Here is a 19,806-nt window from a genome sequence, read left to right as displayed (position 1 = left end):
TTATTTAAGTACTTTCAGATTAGAGACTGGGTCCGTAATAGCTACGCAGATTTCCCACAAATTCCATCAGTATCCCCTCTTGAGAACCATTTGCTTAGCGTTGCCTTGCACACTACTAGGGGTCTGACATCCTCTATCTATACTATTCTAAACACCGACTTGCCAATCTATAATAGGAATGATAATAAAAGGAAATGGGAATCCGATCTTGAATGCACGTATGATGAAATTGACTGGCATGCCCTCCTTGAAATGTCTCAGACTGTTTTAATCTCAACTAAACACAGACAGTTACAGTTTAATATATTTAACAGAACCTATTACACTCCACACAGACTCCACAAAATTTACCATAATTCCTCTCCCAACTGCCAACGATGTAGAACATGTGAGGGGGATTTACTCCATATGCTTTGGAATTGCTCTCATTTAGAAGATTTTTGGAAATTTATCGTTGAAACAACTTCAGATGTGTTAGAAATCCAGGTTCCTTATGACCCTAGGATCTGGATTTTGGGAGACACTCGATCTCTGGAGATGAGCATCAATAAGAAATACTTCGTATTACTTGCAGGTACAGCTGGCAAAAAGTGTATATTGCTAAATTGGAAATCTGAACTGTCTCCCTCTCAGAGACATTGGTTGAACGAATTAACATCATATAGTACTCCTGAGAAGATCCTGTACAGTGTGAGAAGGAAGCCGGCAAATTATAAAAAAATATGGGGCTCCTTTCTGGCCTCATTACCTTCATTACACCCTCTTGGATAGCTAAGATCACCTTCATTATGTCCACTCCACATACCTAATTTGTTTATTGGTTTTGATTTGATTTAATATTACCTTCTGTAGTTGACTTTACTTTTAATTTATATTAAAAAGAGAGCGAAATGTATACCATACCGGGAGGGGGGAGGGGGGAGGGGGGATACCCTCTGTTTTCTTTGTTGTTGTTGTTTTGTTTTCTCTGTCTGTTTATTCTGTTTGTATTGTTTTGTTAAGTATGATAATTGAAAATTCCCCAATAAAAATATCTTTAAAAAAAAAAGAAGTCACTATACCATCAAAATGATTTAAAAGCTGTTATATTCAGGTAAAAAAGGGGTTACTGGGTTATTGGTACTTTAATAAATCAAAGTTAATGCTCAGATATTTTATCTTATAGTGGCAGTAGTTTATGGTGAAAATAAAAATAAAAAAATATATAATTTATATTTTTACCGTATGTCCAGTGTATATTATCTCTTGAATAAGTGTGTGTTCTTTCTAACACACACAAAAATACTTTCCATGCTTTCATCCGCAGTACATTGAGTCCATGCAGTTTTAGCACTGGATGGCCCCAGTGGGAATTGAACCCCCAACCCTGCGGTATCAATGCCAAGCCTTAGTTATTGCTGTGTGAAGGACCACTTTCATGTGTGTGCCTGTTGCATGTTTACGTACGTGTGTGTGTGTGTGTGTGTGTGTGTGTGTGTGTGTGTATGCACGCGTCTGTGTGTATGTGAGTTCACAGATGACAGCTGACTGCGGACTATAATGAATGAAGTGCTGAATGTATTTCTCTCCAGGGTCTCCCTAATGGGGGCACTGCGCGAACGTACACACACACACACACACACACACACACACACACACACACACACACACACACACACACTGCCCCCACATGCACACATTATATAGGCCCTGTCTCCCCTCCTCTCCCCCACCAGACATTCCTCTTCTCCCCAGCGAGGGAGCCATTAGTCGGGCCGGTCTGTCTACCCGCTCCCCAGGCTCCCGCTCGGGCCCCCACTCACTTAGCACTTCCCAGCTCCGGGCCCTGCTCTCCCTGCCACCATACGGCCCGGTTCTGGGAGGCCCAGAAATTGGACTCCTTTACCCCCAAACAGAGGGCCTTTGATGGGGCTGGGCCGGGGGAGTGAAGCCCTGACCGGAGCCAGAGACCCAGCCCTTCTCAGCTTTCACAGGGGGACTTCCAGAGAACTCCAGGGAGATGGGAAGGATGGGGGGAATACGTCTGAGTTCAAATTGTCCAAATATGAAATATGTGACCTCTCCCTGCTTCCTTTTCAATATTTGGCCCATAACCCGTTCTCTTTTCTCTAAGAGATGGAGGAAATGTTGCCAGAATAGAACGAGATGGCTGTTGAGACAGATGTAGATGCAAAGAGGTGGAGAACAGGGTGTCTGTTGAGACAGATGTAGACACACAGAGGTGGAGATGGCTGTTGAGACAGATGTAGAACACACAGAGGTGGAGAACAGGGTGTCTGTTGAGACAGATGTAGGACACACAGAGGTGGAGAACAGGATGTCTGTTGAGACAGATGTAGGACACACAGAGGTGGAGAACAGGATGTCTGTTGAGACAGATGTAGAACACAGAGGTGGAGAACAGGGTGTCTGTTGAGACAGATGTAGAACACAGAGGTGGAGAACAGGGTGTCTGTTGAGACAGATGTAGACACACAGAGGTGGAGAACAGGGTGTCTGTTGAGACAGATGTAGACACACAGAGGTGGAGAACAGGATAGCTGTTGAGACAGATGTAGACACACAGAGGTGGAGAACACAGGATGTCTGTTGAGACAGATGTAGACACACAGAGGTGGAGAACAGGGTGTCTGTTGAGACAGATGTAGACACACAGAGGTGGAGAACAGGATAGCTGTTGAGACAGATGTAGACACACAGAGGTGGAGAACAGGGTGTCTGTTGAGACAGATGTAGAACACACTGAGGTGGAGAACAGGATGTCTGTTGAGACAGATGTAGAACACACAGAGGTGGAGAACAGGATGTCTGTTGAGACAGATGTAGAACACAGAGGTGGAGAACAGGATGTCTGTTGAGACAGATGTAGAACACACAGAGGTGGAGAACAGGATGTCTCTTGAGACAGATGTAGACACACAGAGGTGGAGAACAGGATGTCTGTTGAGACAGATGTAGAACACACAGAGGTGGAGAACAGGATGTCTGTTGAGACAGATGTAGATGCACAGAGGTGGAGAACAGGATGTCTGTTGAGACAGATGTAGGACACACAGAGGTGGAGAACAGGGTGTCTGTTGAGACAGATGTAGACACACTGAGGTGGAGAACAGGATGTCTGTTGAGACAGATGTAGAACACACAGAGGTGGAGAACAGGATGTCTGTTGAGACAGATGTAGAACACACTGAGGTGGAGAACAGGATGTCTGTTGAGACAGATGTAGAACACAGAGGTGGAGAACAGGATGTCTGTTGAGACAGATGTAGAACACACAGAGGTGGAGAACAGGATGTCTGTTGAGACAGATGTAGAACACACAGAGGTGGAGAACTGGATGTCTGTTGAGACAGATGTAGAACACAGAGGTGGAGAACAGGATGTCTGTTGAGACAGATGTAGAACACACAGAGGTGGAGAACAGGATGTCTGTTGAGACAGATGTAGACACACAGAGGTGGAGAACTGGATGTCTGTTGAGACAGATGTAGAACACACAGAGGTGGAGAACAGGATGTCTGTTGAGACAGATGTAGAACACACTGAGGTGGAGAACAGGATGTCTGTTGAGACAGATGTAGAACACAGAGGTGGAGAACAGGATGTCTGTTGAGACAGATGTAGACACACAGAGGTGGAGAACTGGATGGCTGTTGAGACAGATGTAGACACACAGAGGTGGAGAACTGGATGGCTGTTGAGTAGGGATGTTCATCAATTATCGAAAATCGATAATTGATCGTTAAGGAATGGAATCGATCATGTGGAATTTTTATCGATTATTGTTATTATTATTATTATTTTTTATTTTTTTTGCGGACTAGGTTTGGGTGGAATTCGTTCCTCCTCGCCCCACTCCATTGCACAGCCGACTAACGTGAGGTGGAGCTTCATATAGTCTCTAGTTTTCTGGCTGGGCACGGGCCTTTGTGCCAACAAAACTCTTTTAAACATGGGGAATTCACACCGGCATGCGCCGGGGACAGCAGAGTGTTGGAGAGGAGACACATTGAAATAAAGAGTTCATTGAGGAGAACACGTTGTCTTTCGTATTTTCTGCCATAGGCATTCATTTTGTAAAAAAAAAAAGATATATATATATATATATATATATATTTAAAAAATATTATTATTAATATGATCGATAATTGATCGTTAATTTTCCCGATTTTCGATTATGGAAATTTTTCAAAATGAACATCCCTACTGTTGAGACAGATGTAGACACACAGAGGTGGGGTTCTTAGATTTTCTCATTCCTTGCTGGCTACCTTTCACTCCAATTCTCTTGTTCTTTCTCCCCACTCGCCCTCAAACATCTCTCCCGTGTGACGCGTCTTATAGAAGACAGAGGTCATTGTTTCATGTGGAGTGGTACGTGTGTGAATGTCAAGCCTTCCTGTAGCAGTTGTGTTGAGACAAGACGCTCCTGGCAGACGCTCTCTGTTCTTGTTGGATGAACTCTCTGTGACTCTGTGCCGAGTGTGTCGCTCGCTGCTCAGGTAGCACACACACACACACACACACACACACACACACACAGATACCTGAGTCCCACCTGGCTACACACAACAGGTAACAACCAGGAAATAGATCACGGGATGACAGGAAAGGACATAACTCAGACAGGAAGTGAGACACTAGCTGTGTCCCAATTCAGCGGCCACGGCCTTCGTCGGCCGCGGCCTACAGAGGTCTGTCCTCCGCGGACCAGTCAGGGGAGTGCGCAGCCTTGAGTCGTTGAGCGAAACGAGACGGTCTAGCCTACTACTAACCTCGCGTCACCAGGCTCTTCTCGGCGAGAAAGAGCTGCTGTGTCACTAGCTGTTCACGCCCCCAGAATGGTTTCCTTAGCAACCAGTTGACAGTGCGAGCGAATCTGGGAATCCCATCTCACGCACCGGCCTGTCTCAAAAGTTTAAGGCACGAACAGACAGCCTAATAACATGGAGCCAGAGCAAATTGTTTTGCTGATCATTTTGTTTTATTTTACGGAAGAGTTGGAGCTTCACCGCCGCCGCATGTTTCTCAGGCTGGGAGAGGATGAGCAGGTAAATTATTGGATAAGCTGTGTCACTTACTTTTAACTATTCTAAATGTTAACGTGGTTTATATGGCTAATGTCAGTTAACTTTTCATTTCATATAGCCTAAGCCTAACCTTACAGGGTTTTTGCTCTATATAGCCTAGATAGCTAGCTAGCCTCCCTCTCAAAGCCCATGGGAGAAAGTGACATGGCATATCGTATCTTGCTATTGTTTAACATGTTTTTCTTCTCCTTTCCCCCCAGACCAGACCCCTATATGCACCCCAAACACTCTGGAGACCACCCAAGATGATGCCCCACTAGAAGACATTTTATGCCACATTTATTTATTTATATGTACATATTTTATAAATTGGTTCACTTTTTCAGTATCCCCCTCCATTACATGTGATGCATTATTTATTTATTCCTACATGTTTGAATAACTATTTAGAGGACAAAAAAAAATATTATTACTACCACTGTTGTCATGCTCTGTCTAGTGAAGTCTCAGGGCTTAACAGTTTGTGTTTCCCAAGTTCAGGTTATAATCTTAACTTAGACATGTATTTTGCTAACTTCTGTAGAGGTTAAATATAGCACATCTCTGTGATCCTGGGTGCTGCAGACTACACACACGTGTAAAGTAGGGTTAATGTGATCTCACCTTATGGTTAAAGTTAGCTGAGCTATAGACAGTTTTAACTTAACAAACATTCTAAATGGAACCCCAGCTCACCTGTTGCAGTGTTTGCTAGTACAACTGTCAGGACTCCTAGGACAGGATTGACAATTCTGTGAAAACAGTCTATAAAAACACTCTTATCTGCAAGACTCAAATAGAAAGAAAACTGTCCATACATATTCTGGAGCCAAAGCTTTTTCCAATGCATGTTTGCATTCATATGCAGTGGAGATCTACTAACTATGACAGTATATTCATATCTATAAACTGTAAAGCCTTATTGACATACATTTCCCACAGGCCTGCTATTGACAGTAAATATGAATGTGTTTTCTGTTAAATGATCTCTTTGCACCATAACATTGTTGTGCCGTGTAAAAAGAAAGAAACAAGTTTTTCTTAAACAAAATATTTATTAAATAACAAACTGTACATGTACGAAATAATCTATACATGGATAAAAAACATTCATGAAAACAGAACAAAACCTGAATGTGCAAAACCTCATATGTTTCATTCAGTGTCATGAATCAGTGCAAAAGGTAAACAAGCAGACATTCATGTCGCTATCATGATTCGGCAGAATAATAACAAAAAGAACAATACGAACAATAATACTAACATAAATATATATATATTATTTTACTTTTCAATTAGTCTTTCTAAGAGACCAAAGAAGCAGCCGGCTCGCTCCTTCTAGAGTCTCCTCCTTTGCTTTCTTTGGTAGTGGTGGGGCCCTGGCTCACACGCTCCTGTCTCTCCTGCCTCCTCCTCCACTGCTCCACAATCCTTACTCTGGAGAGAAGAGAGAGAGGACTATTAGAAGCTGTGTTTCCATTAGTTTTTCGCAAAATAATTGCGATATTTCTACAACTTCGACAATGTACAATTGCGACTTGTAGGTGTTTGCATTGAAGTCTGACGGCGCACACACCTGAACCCAATTCCCCGTTACCAGCAGCTGCCACAGTGATTACCACGGGGATCTGCCCCAAATCCCGTCCCCAGCATGCTCAAATCTAACCAATGGTCAATGCAAATCACAACATGAAGTTACAACGCATATATGTAAACGAGCCTGATTATCAATTCAAAAGAAAATTAGTGGCAACACGTTGCTGGCTGCGGTCAATGCAGTGAGCGCGACAGAGGAAAAATGGTAGCCTAATACAACTGGTCCGATGAGATGGAGGGGGGAAAAGGCTGAAGCGAAATTGCATCACCAACAACAGCCAACGCAGCCCCCCCGCTACTTATATGTTCTCAAATGAATCTACAGAATGACCGTGGTATGAAATTAAATGGGGCTTTCCAGTGGCAGTGATCAGACGGCGCTGGATACGGATAGCCAGCTAGGGCTGTGTTACATGGAACCAGGCAACCCGGGAGACAAGCCTCTTGGACGGCCGTCAGCAGCGGTAGCTCCTGCTGCACGGAGTGACATGGCAGTCTAGTGGAATGCTCACGAGCCACGCTCTTGAGCTCTTTACAAAAGAAACACGTCACATTTTTTCACAATACTGACAAATATGAGATCTACAATAATCTAAGCCTCGGTTAATCACCTCTAAAGTTGACAGAAGTGCATTTAGTAAGGAATTTGCAAACGAGGATTGTAAGATCTTACCTGTTGCCTGTATGAAAAGATGGCGGCGATTTCAGAATTTTCAGCCTTGCAAACCTCTCGCGGATTCTCGCGAGATCTTGAATGCCACAAAGGCCACGAAGGACAGAACACTTGCATCCTCAAGTTTTGAGAAAAGGAGGCTGCATTTCTCGGCTGCATTTGAAGGAGCCTTTGAAATGGGACAGCCTAGGTCGCGCGCAATGACGCAATCGGTCTTCAAATCTAGCCTTGGTGGACTGCAGCCCCTGAATTGGGACACAGCTCACGTGTGTTATGCAGGGTCCAAAATGAGCACCAACCAACAGCCAAATGCTGGTAAAATATGCAAGTGGCTGGTAGATTTGTTTCACTCACCATCCCAAAAAAACAAAAGCAACGATAGTAATCTATCCCCCGATTTTTTATCCCATTTTTATCCCCCGTTAGTGCTAATTTTTATTTATTTATCCTGGTTGCTGCTCCACCCTCGGCCGATCTGGGGAGAGCCCAAACTGGCTCCATGCTTCCTCCGAGACATGGGCAGTTAGCCAGCCGCTTCTTTTCACCTGACAGAGGAAGCTTCACCGGTAGGACATAGCACGTGGGAGGATCGCGCTATTCCAACGAGTTCCCCTCCCTCCGAACAGGCGCCCCTAACGACCAGGGGCCGGTTGCACCAACTGGTCTTACACTGGTCTTAAGCTAAGTTGGTCGTAACTTTACGACCTAACAGCTACGCCGGTTGCACCAAGAGGGCTTAAGCCTTCTTTTCACTACGACCAGGCGTAACTCTTACGCCTGGTCAGGAGGAGGCGTAGCGCCTGCCTGTAACAGAGATCTCCGCGGAGACCTTTTTGAGTCCGTCATACCGTCATCGTCGTAACACAGCCAGTTCTCCGTCTTTGAAGCACGATGTTAAGATTATAACTAACTAGTTGTGTGGCTTAGCCTTCCCAAATGTTGGCGTTAATTTTTTTAGAATGTAATACATAGAATTGGGAACGTTACATTCAATTTAATTCAGACTGCCTGACACTAATCGCCGCTGCCATTTTCCCCAGGGGCTTCTACAGGAGGAGGGGGTGGGAGGATGTAGGGTGTAGTGACGCACATACCGTAGTGGGTGATGGCGCGATGCACATTTGTGGGCCAATTCCCCGACAATTCACATGGACGCGCATTATGCTACGACCCGCGTAGTTAAGACCAGACGTAAGCCCTGTTGGTGCAACAGGCGTAAATCCACTCTAAAGACTGGTCTTAACTAAGACCGACGTAGGAGTTACGACCAGGCATAGTTAAGACCAGTTGGTGCAACTGGCCCCAGAGGAGGAACCACATCAGCAACCAGGATATTGCATGTTTTTGGTGAAGGGGTTCCTAGATGAAGGAAACCACCGGGAGGCACAGGGAGAACATGCAAACTCCACACAGAAAGGCCCTTTTGACGACCCCACCCGGGCTGTGGGCACTCGAGGACATGCGGACGGGCACGCACTCCTTCAGCGCTCACAGCGTCCCAGGTGGGAATTTAACCCAGGACCTTCTAGGTGTGAGGCGAGAGCGCTTACCACTGCACCACCGTACCCCCTAACAATAGTAATCTATTGACTGGCTGGCAAACTGAACATTCACTAGCCATTTGGCCGGTGGACAAAAAAAACGTTGATTTTGGGCCCTGTGTGCACTTGCATTTGGGGAGCATGCAGGTGAGTCATGTGACATGTGACATGTGACATCATGCACATGTCTGTTGGCATTTGTCCAAGTGTGTGTTTGCATATCAGAAGAGTGAAGAGCAGCTTCTGCTGCCAAACATCTCACAGAGCAGCCATACCAGTTAGTCTTTCTAATTAACAAACGTCAATTGCACAGTACTTATAGACAGCAAGTCTGGCCTAGTGACAAAGGAACTGTGTGTGTGTGTGTGTGTGTGTGTGTGTGTGTGTGTGTGTGTGTGTGTGTGTGCGCGTGTGTGCGTGTGTGTGTGTGTGTGGTTGCCCACATGCACCCACATAAGTGTCTTTGTCTCTATGTGTGAGGATCCCTTTGTCTAACCTGATGGTTTGTTTTCACATAACCAGGTGGGAACGAGTCGCTCGGCGCTCGGGGAAACAGTTTCAAAGAGGCGGGCACTTTCAAAAAAATACCCTGGCAGGTGATTGGATGAACCACCTGTCTATCACGGCTCGTCACAGCTAAATCCCGCCTGTAGCTGCCTCATCGGATGCTGACTGTCCATATGGATGGTTTGCGGTGTGTGTGTGTTGACGTTACGCGTCCACCTGCACAAGTGTGTGTGTGTGTGTGTGTGTGTGTGTGTGTGTGTGTGTTGACGTGACGCGTCCACCTGCACAAGGTGAAATTAATATCCCGTCCCATTCTGCCTGTATGTGCTCAACAGCTCACTTCTGTTCACACGTCTAATCTCTGCTAGCTTCAACTACTTCATCATGCTAAATCCACTACTTAAACACACGCACGCACGCACACACACACACACACACACACACACACACACACACACACACACACACAAGCATTCTCTCTCTCTCTTTGCCCTTGACAGATTCATTCAGTAATGGTGAGCTCAGATAGGTTGACCAACTGCGCTCTCTCTCTCTCTCTCTCTCTCTCTCTCTCTCTCTCTCTCTCTCTCACACTCACACACACACACACACACACACACACACACACACACACACACACACAAGCATTCTCTCTCTCTCTTTGCCCATGACAGATTCATTCAGTAATGCTCAGCTCAGATAGGTTGACCAACAGTGCTCTCTCTCTCTCTCTCTCTCTCTCTCTCTCTCTCTCTCGCACACCCACACACACACACACACACACACACACACACACACACACACACACCTGCAGATTGACCTGCCCTGGAGTGCAGGAGAGAGCAGCTTATTATGAAAGAACATTTTCTACATTCCAGACATGTCACCTAAAACCTGCTGTTTACTCTTTAGTACTGTGGGAGCTGTCCATCCAACCACTCACTGTGTGTGTGTGTGTGTGTGTGTGTGTGTGTGTGTGTGTGTGTGTGTGTGTGTGTGTGTGTGTGTGTGTGTGTGTGTGTGTGTGTGTGTGTGTGTGTGTGTGTGTGTGTGTGTGTGTGTGTGTGTGTGCTGTCAATAGTCCCATCTAATCTCACTCTTACCACTTTGAGTGAACATGTCAGGACCTTACTCAGTGCGTGTGCATGTGTGTGTGTGTGTGTGTGTGTGTGTGTGTGTGTGTGTGTGTGTTAAGAGGTTTAGACAGAGTGACAGGTTGTCATGTTATCCAGGTGCTTCTGCTAAGCTTAGTGTTGACATTATCAGCGGGGGATACATGGTAGAGAGAGAGAGAGAGTCATAGAGGAAGAGGGGCAGAGAGAGAGAGAGAGTGTATACTGGTGTGGAAGTTGAACTGAATTGGTTTGGTCAGTATATTTAATTGAGAAATTAAAGCAAATGGCAAAAGGCTTGTAGTTCTCTTCTACATGAATCTGGGTAAAATTATTCAATTAGTGACATTAGTAAGAGAGTACAGAGTAATTAAACTTTTAAATGTTATTGCAGGATGTCAAAATTAATGTGCCTTATATATCAGCAAGTGCAACAGCATGGAGAATGCTTTATACCATTCTGTTGATGAGAATAATAATAGTTGTAGCATAGTATTTTACAGACAGACAGACACACACACACACACACACACACACACACACAGACAGACAGACAGACAGACAGAGACAGACAGACAGACACACACACACACACACAGACAGACACACACACACACACACACACACAGAGACACACACACACACACACACACACACACACACACACACACACACACACAGACAGACAGACAGACAGATAAATAAACAATTGTCATATGGAGAGGCGGGAGGCGACAGTGAGGAGGATGCAGGTGAGCAGAATGGGTGTCACAGGAGTATGAGGAAATTCAGAGTCAGATTCACATGACCTTGCTATGACCCTGCATGTCAGCGATGACCTTTGAACCTGGCCTTCAGGAACTGAGTCGCACCTGTTCCTTTAAGGAAAGAAGCCGAGCAGTGGGCGGGCCAAAGGAGAGAAACCCTCAATCTCTCCCCACTCGTGTGACACACAGTGTGCTCACCTGCGTTTTCTTCCCTCTCACCTGTGCTCCCAGCACAGTCTACCTGCTGATGTCTGTGCCTGTGTGCCTGAGAGACAGAATGACACATAAAGACAGGCACCTGACCACCATGTGTGTCATGTAGTGAGTTGAACCTTCATATCTTCTTTGGCTGTAAATCAGTGGCATGTTGAGGGTTTTGCTTTACTGAAGTCAAAAGGGCACATTTAGCCCTGAGGAAGGAAGGTGTCTGGGGAAAGAAACGTGCAGTCTGGTACAATAGCTTTAACAAACAGAATGATTCACTATGATAATGTGACAGACAGTATTGGGGGTAACTCATTACAGAAGTAATATATTACATGTAATATATTACTTTTAGCAGTAACTCAGTAATATAACTCATTACTTATAGGATTTCAGTAATGTTATACAAGTTACTTTGTCAAGTAACTCAAGATACAAATTGATTTTTTTTTTTTTCAATCAAAGCACTTGTTTAAAAAAGACACAATCAATATCCTAATCAAACTGTGTGTTTTTATCCAAATAGCCACTATAGATGACAATAACAAAGGAAAACATTTAAAATTTTGGATTGTTTACACTGACTTCAAGGCGGTTGAAATTATTTTTGGGGATGGTTCCGGGGCAGCGATGTCATTCTGCTGCTGCTGTTGTTTTGGTAAAAGTAATGAAAAAGTAGTGTAATAAGTAATGAGTTACTCTACACAGACAGTAATATTGTAAAGTAACTTATTACTTTCAAATGAAAGTAACTAGTAATATGTAGTATATTACATTTTGAAAGTAACTTGCCCAACACTGGTGACAGAGTGCACACTTTACCATTTAAATCCACGACTTACATTTGGTCTGTGTAGCTTGATGAAGACATGCAATCTGCAACATACATATTGTGCTGTAGTGTGCTATCAATATAATGGACAATACAATAAAGACTTTTAATTATGTATATATGAAGACTTAATTTGTAAAGACAGATAAAAGCCATTCTTAAAATTAATAAACAACACCCTCTTTGATATTCTCTGGAGCGCGCTTGCGCACACGCGCACGCACACACAGATTCATGTGGAAATGAAGTGATATGGGGAAAATTATTTAATTATGATTTATAATAAATATATAAACAAATACAATAATTGTAGTATGAATACATAGTCAAAAGGATAAATACAAACGGATATATCTGTTTTTGAGCTCTCCATCCTTTGAGCAAATGAGCGCTCTCTATATATACAGTATGTGTGTATATGTGTATGTGTGTGTGTGTGTGTGTGTGTGTGTGTGTGTGTGTGTGTGTGTGTGTGTTGTCCTGACTGTGTGTCTGTGTGAATGGTAGTAAAAGGGTCAGAGTGTGAGCTAAGAGGTGATCGTCAGGTGAAAGACAGAGAAAAGGGTGAGAAACTGAACTATTGGGGGCCATGGTGGAAGTTGGTGTTCCTGTGCCCCAGGGCACTGTGTGTGTGTGTGTGTGTGTGTGTGTGTGTGTGTGTGTGTGTGTGTGTGTGTGTGTGTGTGTGTGTGTGTGTGTGTGTGTGTGTGTGTGTGTGTGCGTGCGTGCATGGGTGTAGGTGTGTGTGTGTGTGTGGGGGGGGGTGTTGGTGTATGTATGTGTGTAGGCGTGGGTGTGTGTTGGTGTGTGTGTGTGTGTGTGTGTGTGTGCATGTGTAGGCGTGTGTGCCCAGGGCAGGGTATTAGTAACAGGATATGGCTGCAGTAGAAAGTTGGAAACTTGTACCTCCTTATCTAGAGGGCAAGTGAGTCTGTGTGTGTCCTTTTTCTCATACATACCTGATCGCCATGATAAGATCCACCCTGTGTGTGTGTGTGTGCGCGCCTGTGTGTGTGTGTGTGTGTGTGTGTGTGTGTGTGTGTGTGTGAGAGAGAGAGATAGGTCTCAGCTTTCTGTGAAATCCCCAAGATATAGCTCACAGGCAGGGAAGGACAGGGATCGAACTCTCGTTTCAGCACACTTCACCTCAAACATCATGCACTGGACGAAGAGGGACTGTAGACCGGGGGGTTTTAAATATCATATCCACTTTATAAATAAATTACTAGTGGATGTTTAGTACTCTGTTAAAAAAAAAGTTGTCTAATATCTTAATAATACTATTATTATTATTTTTTATTATTTTTTTGCAGACATTTAAGGTAGGGGTGTTACAAACGCGTATTTGTACCGAACCGTTTAGGTACCCAGGCTTTAGGTTCAATACGCATTGCAAAGCGAAAACCGAAACGAATCTTTCACTGCTGAACAGTGCAAGTCTTCTACAAGGATATCACGGTGAACTAAAACTGAGATGAACATGACGAAAGGTGTTTGTTGTAAATAAGTAAAAAAAAAAAAGTTAAAATCAAGAAATGTTCTCTGGCATTTCTAAGTTTTTTGCTGTATGGAAAACATACCGAACCATTTGAACCGAACCACTGTGATTTTCTTTTTACCTTTCCACCCCTGATTGAGGGTGTGGTGGGATATGGTACTGTAACACAACATGAAAGAACGTATGCTAATGAACCCTTAATTTATCTAGATTAGTTCAAATGTAAATTCAGTTTTTTGATAGTAATATTTAGGGTTTGAAATAGTGCTTCCACACATGCCATAGGTTGATCTATGTGCTATGTTTTGTGATACATTATTTTTAATCATCAAAGCAGGAATCATTCAGTGATTTGTCTTGTAAGTTGCATGTAGGACCCCCTCGAAAACTAGATGCTTCATCTCGAGGGCTTTTCTGAACTGAATAAACTTGTCATAATCATAATCATACTCACTGTCTGCCACCTATTGTACTGAGCAAGACCATTTATTTAAAATCCATGCCGTTTTTCTCACCCTTGATGATGTTTCTGCTACTATTTCTGACCAATTTGCTTTAATTTGTAATATAATAAATGTCTCCCGATGATGTCATCTTTTTAAATGTCTGTAGCTCAACGATGTGATCAACTTCACAGTCGACAAAACTGTGCCTGTTTACATTTTTATATTATGTTGATTCCTTTTTCTATTTTGCTGGCGAGACCCAACGGTAATTTATATGCTCAACATGCAGTTATGGAACATTTCAACCAGCTTTTATTGCTGTGAGTGTTGACAAGCCGTGGATATTAAGTACATATAGACACATTCACTGCTGTTTTGAGTTACAGCGAGAAACATGCACACAGATTATATGAGCGTTTCATAAATCTGAGAGGAAATGTGCTCAGTTATGTCTCAATGCTTTTGTGTGCGAAGCTCTTACTGAATTTATGCACTTTCATGCATGAAACCCCAGGAGGTCCATTTTCCAAAGGGTGATTTTCTCGTTTTAGAATAAAAATCCTTCGCTATGTTGTCCCGTGTCCAATTTTATTTTATAGTCAGCTTGGATAATAATTGTGAAGTCGCATCCAAACAAGTGTAATATCATTGATCAATAATTAGTTAGCTAGTTTATTCTATTCATTTATTTTATGTACAAATGTGATACAACTTGGTCCACAAGTGATACTGATACTGATTTTTTTTTTTACCACAGACGATGTACAGAACAATTTTCCTAATGGACAAATAAATACTTCATTCATTCACTTCATTCATTCATACATACACAAATATGAACTTTACTTCTGCGCACCAGATCTGATGAGTGACAGAATTAATAGAGTTTAGTATCACAATCAGCAAAAACGGCATAATTTTTATTTATTTGCCTATAGGACAAAGAAAATAATAATAATTGTGTTCTGGCAACACAGAAGTCTATCTCACACAGGCAGACCTGCAGTATCTCCACACTTCATTCATTGTAGCCCTGTGCCAGCGGTGGAGAAAGTAATGCAGTAACATGAAGTTACTTGGATCAGTAACTGTAATGTAATAACTTTTTGGAAATTGTAATCCCTTACATTACTAGTTTCTGGGGAATTTTCACGAGCTACATTTCAACAGTGAGTCACGATCAATACCATGCTTTGGTTCTATCTTCACGTGAACTCTCTGTCCTCCACCAACACCACCCCGCCACATACACACACACACACACACACACACACACACACACACACACACACACACACACAAACAAACACACAAACACACACACCTCCTTCCCTCTTGCCATCGCTTCCCTCTTTTTCCCTAGTGTTCCGGGGGAGTTTTAGGTTCTGTGTGTGTGTGTGTGTGTGTGTGGGGGGGGGGGGGGTAGGGTGTAGGTGTGTGTGTGTGTGTATTTTGTCTTCCTGAAAAGGTAAGACGATCCATCCTCTATTTTTTCTCTCTCTCAGCCAGAGAACAATGCTGGAGGACGGTTGGAGCTGGCACACGAGAGAGAGAGAGAGAGAGAGAGAGAGAGAGATGGGGGGATGGAGAAGGAGCGAGTTGTGAGACTTAGAGGAAAGGATGAAGACAGAAAGAGAGAGAGAGAGAAGGAGGGAAGGAGGGAGAGAAAGCGACACAGACATCTGAAATCTAGGAGGCTCAGCAATGAGTTATGACCATCATCATATCTCAGATCCTAGGAGAACTCAGCACTGTGTGTGTGTGTGTGTGTGTGGATGTAGGTGTGTGTGTGTGTGTGGGGGGGGGGGGACGTTCATGCAGTCAAACCCGACTCTCTGCTGCATCTCTTTCCATCGTCCACGGCAAATTGAGAAATGTTGAAGCCAATCACGTTGTGACGTGTCATGTGACGTGTCATGTGACGTGTCATGGCTCCTTTCCTAATTCTCCATTTAATCCTTCTTGATTGTTTTATCCTGCCTGAGCTGCCCTCACTCTCTTTTTTGTTCATTCCTTTTCCTCCATCGTCTTTGCTTTCCCTTGTTGTCTTCCCTCTGTCTGTCTTTATCTACAACACCTTCTCTGTCTGTCTTTATCTACAACACCTTCTCTGTCTGTCTTTATCTACAACACCTTCTCTGTCTGTCTTTATCTACAACACCTTCTCTGTCTGTCTTTATCTACAACACCTTCTCGTTCCCATCACACGGAGGCGACCAGGTGGCCTCCTTACCAGATGCCCCAACCACCTCAACTGGCTCCTTTCTACGTAAAGGAGCAGCGGCTCTACTCTGAGTCCCTCACGGATGACCGAGCTTCTCACCTTCTCCCTAAGGGAGATGCCAGCAGCCACCCTCCTTTCATGACCATAGGTGAGAGTAGGAACAAAGATCGACCGATCTGAGACTACAGACTCTGTAGTCTCTGTCTAGTACAGTCTATAGAGAGGCAAAGTGACCGCCTACTTCCTGCTTCAGCACTGTACCAGAGATTTTCATCCGCCATTTATTTTCCCATACACATTTCGTAAAATGCTTATAAAAATAGTTTTACTGGTTCAAACCAAACGCTACAGATATATTTAGAAACCGGAGAGATCGCATTACATTTCGCTGGGACCAAAACGTAAAAAAAATGCGGGTTTAAAGAAAATATTTTTTCGATGTTGTTTTTTTAAGTTTTGGTCCGAGTGAAATGTTCTATGGTCTCTCCCGATTATAGCGCTAGCTGAACCGTTTGGTTCGACCAAGTACAACTATTTTATAAGCATTTTACGAAATGTCTATGGGAAAATAAATGGCGGATGAAAATCTCTGGTACAGTGCTGAAGCAGGAAGTGACGTTCCACTTTGCCTCTCTGTTCTACAGAGACATACTGTACTAGACAGAGACCACAGACTCTGTAGTTGAACATCTTGTTTCTCGCAGATGATATCACAGCTGGGCCACAGGTCCATATTAAGAGCGCTATGATCAATATTTTCCATTATGTGCTGTAGAAGTGGCGTCTCCTCTTGGGTCCGGTCACTTTAATATCCTCTTCTCTCTGAGAATATTCACTGCGTTTATTATTAGACAGATCTAAAACTATCATAAAGTGCAGTGTGTCTGAGTTAGATTAGGACTTTATCTTGGAGGACAATGTGGAGGATCTTTCCCCGGCACTGCCTGGCTCTTACTAGATTACTACAGAGGTGTCCAATTATTTTTAAAATCCTCCTTCATCCACATAACTCCTCACGCGTACTGTCGACGCATGGATCTCCATAAAGCCCAGTGTGAGCTCACTCTCGCTGCCCGGCGTATGCAGATATCCAGATGCTCCTCGGCAGCCATGATTTCATCCCGCTCTCGTTGCAGCGGTGTCACCAGAGCCCTTCTCAAACTCACAGTCGCCATCAGACTTTATGGAGGCTTCAGCGGAAATCTCCCTCATAAGCTCGAAAAGGGCCCACAGCCTCCTTTCATGTGGCCAGAGAGCCCAGGACAAGATGGAGGAGGAGAAAGTGCCTTAAGGTAGAGCGAGTAGTCACCTCTCTCTCTCTCTCTCTCTCTCTCACACACACACACACACTAGGGCTGGGTATTGGCAAGGACCTCACGATACGATACGTATCACGATACGTGGGTCACGATACGATTGTATCACGATACATTGCGATACAATACATATTGCGATATATTACAATACTCTACATAATTTACAGAAAATGTTAAGCTCAAATACAACACGCTGTGTACCACCCAGGTAGTGTAATAATATGTACATCACTTTATATTGATAACTGAGTGGACAAATTTAGTCAAAACTACAGAGTGTTGAGTGTGTTACTGAACGCACTGAAATAAAAAAGTATTCTTATTGTGTCACTGAACACGTGGATGTGCGAAAAATCGATATGGCGATATATCACGATATTTTTCTGAAACATCGTTACAGTATTGCGGAAAAAAGTATTGCCGTATCGATTTTATTGCACAGCCCTAACACACACACACAGACATTGTCACTCTGAGGAAACCATCTGTATGCTTCTTCATATCGAGGACCCCTTAAAGCAGACCTGGGCAACTGGCGGCCCGTGGGCCGCATGCGGCCCGCGAGCGCCACCTGTGGCCCGCGCTGGAATTGCAATTTTTTACAGTGCACCTGAACGCAACATGCAAGATACCCGCTGAATAAGTGTCCAAATGTTCATGTTATTCTGGCCAATACTCCACTTCTGTTACGATTCTCTCTGACCAATCAGTAGTCTGCAGTGTTTTCACGTCACCTTTTGGTACCCGCTCGGCCCCGCTCCACCAGCTCTGGAGACATGACGGTACTTTGCCCCCAGTGGAAAAGCAAAGGCGGTGGGAATGTGCCTTTATAGGCCAGCCTGACTACCTGGCTCGTGTCTGTCTGGTTAATGCTCTGTCTGGCAGGCTGCCTCTCTATCTGTCTGGCAGGCTGCCTCTCTATCTGTCTGCTAATCACACTCACTCTCTCTCTCGCTGATAGTTACACTTAATGAGATGTGTGTGTGTGTGTGTGTGTGTGTGTGTGTGTGTGTGTGTGTGTGTGTGTGTGTGTGTGTGTGTGTGTGTGTGTGTGTGTGTGTGTCAGGGCCAGTCGTAGCCAGATGTGGAGGTCCCTCCACCAAAAGCTTTTTAGGGCTTTTGATTTTGGCCGACCTGGACTGAGCACAACACTCCTGGCACAATCTGGACCACACATCTTCTCTCTCTCTCTCTCTCTCTCTCTCTCTCTCTCTCTCTCACTCTCTCTCTGTCAGGCGCTCTCTCTCTCTCTCTCTCTCTCTCTCTCTCTCTCTCTCTCTCTCTCTCTCCTCTCTGTCAGGCGCTCTCTCTCTCTCTCTCTCTCTCTCTCTCTGCCAGGCTCTCTCTCTCTCCCTCTGTCAGGCTCTCTCTCCCTCTCAGTTTTCTCTTCTCTCCCCCCTGTTCGGGTTAAGCTTTCTCCCAGCTTTGATGGTCTATCGATCATCAGAACTTCTCTTGTCCTCCTCCCTCTCTCCTTCTCTCCATCAGTCCACCTCTCTCTCTCTCTCTCTCTCCCTCCCTCCCTCCCTCAGGCTACCTGATCTGGGTGTCGGGTCACCGCCGGTCGTGTCGTACAGAGTCATGAGTCATGGTTCTATTCTGAAGACCTGCCTTATAAACTGACTGCCTATTGGCTTACAGAACAAACAAACTTTGGGCCAGCAGAAAATCCATTAGCTGTATCGATAAACACAGACACACACACGCATGAATGCATGCGCGCCGCACACACACACAGACACACACACACGCACACACACACACACACACACACACACAGACACACACACTCTCTCACACACCCACACACACACACACACACACACACAGACAGACAGACACACACACAGACACACACACACACACAGACACGCTCTCTCACACACACACACTTGGCCCAAATTGGCTAATTCCCCCTGCTGTCCCGGCCATTGCTCCACCCCCTCTGCTGAGAGAGCTGTAGACTAGCTCCACCCCCTCTGCTGAGAGAGCCGTAGACTAGCTCCACCCCCTCTGCTGAG

Source organism: Poromitra crassiceps (assembly GCF_964638095.1).
Source record: "Poromitra crassiceps genome assembly, chromosome: 22".
In the NCBI taxonomy this organism is placed as follows: Eukaryota; Metazoa; Chordata; class Actinopteri; order Beryciformes; family Melamphaidae; genus Poromitra; species Poromitra crassiceps.
Note: the sequence above shows the minus strand (reverse complement) of the source record.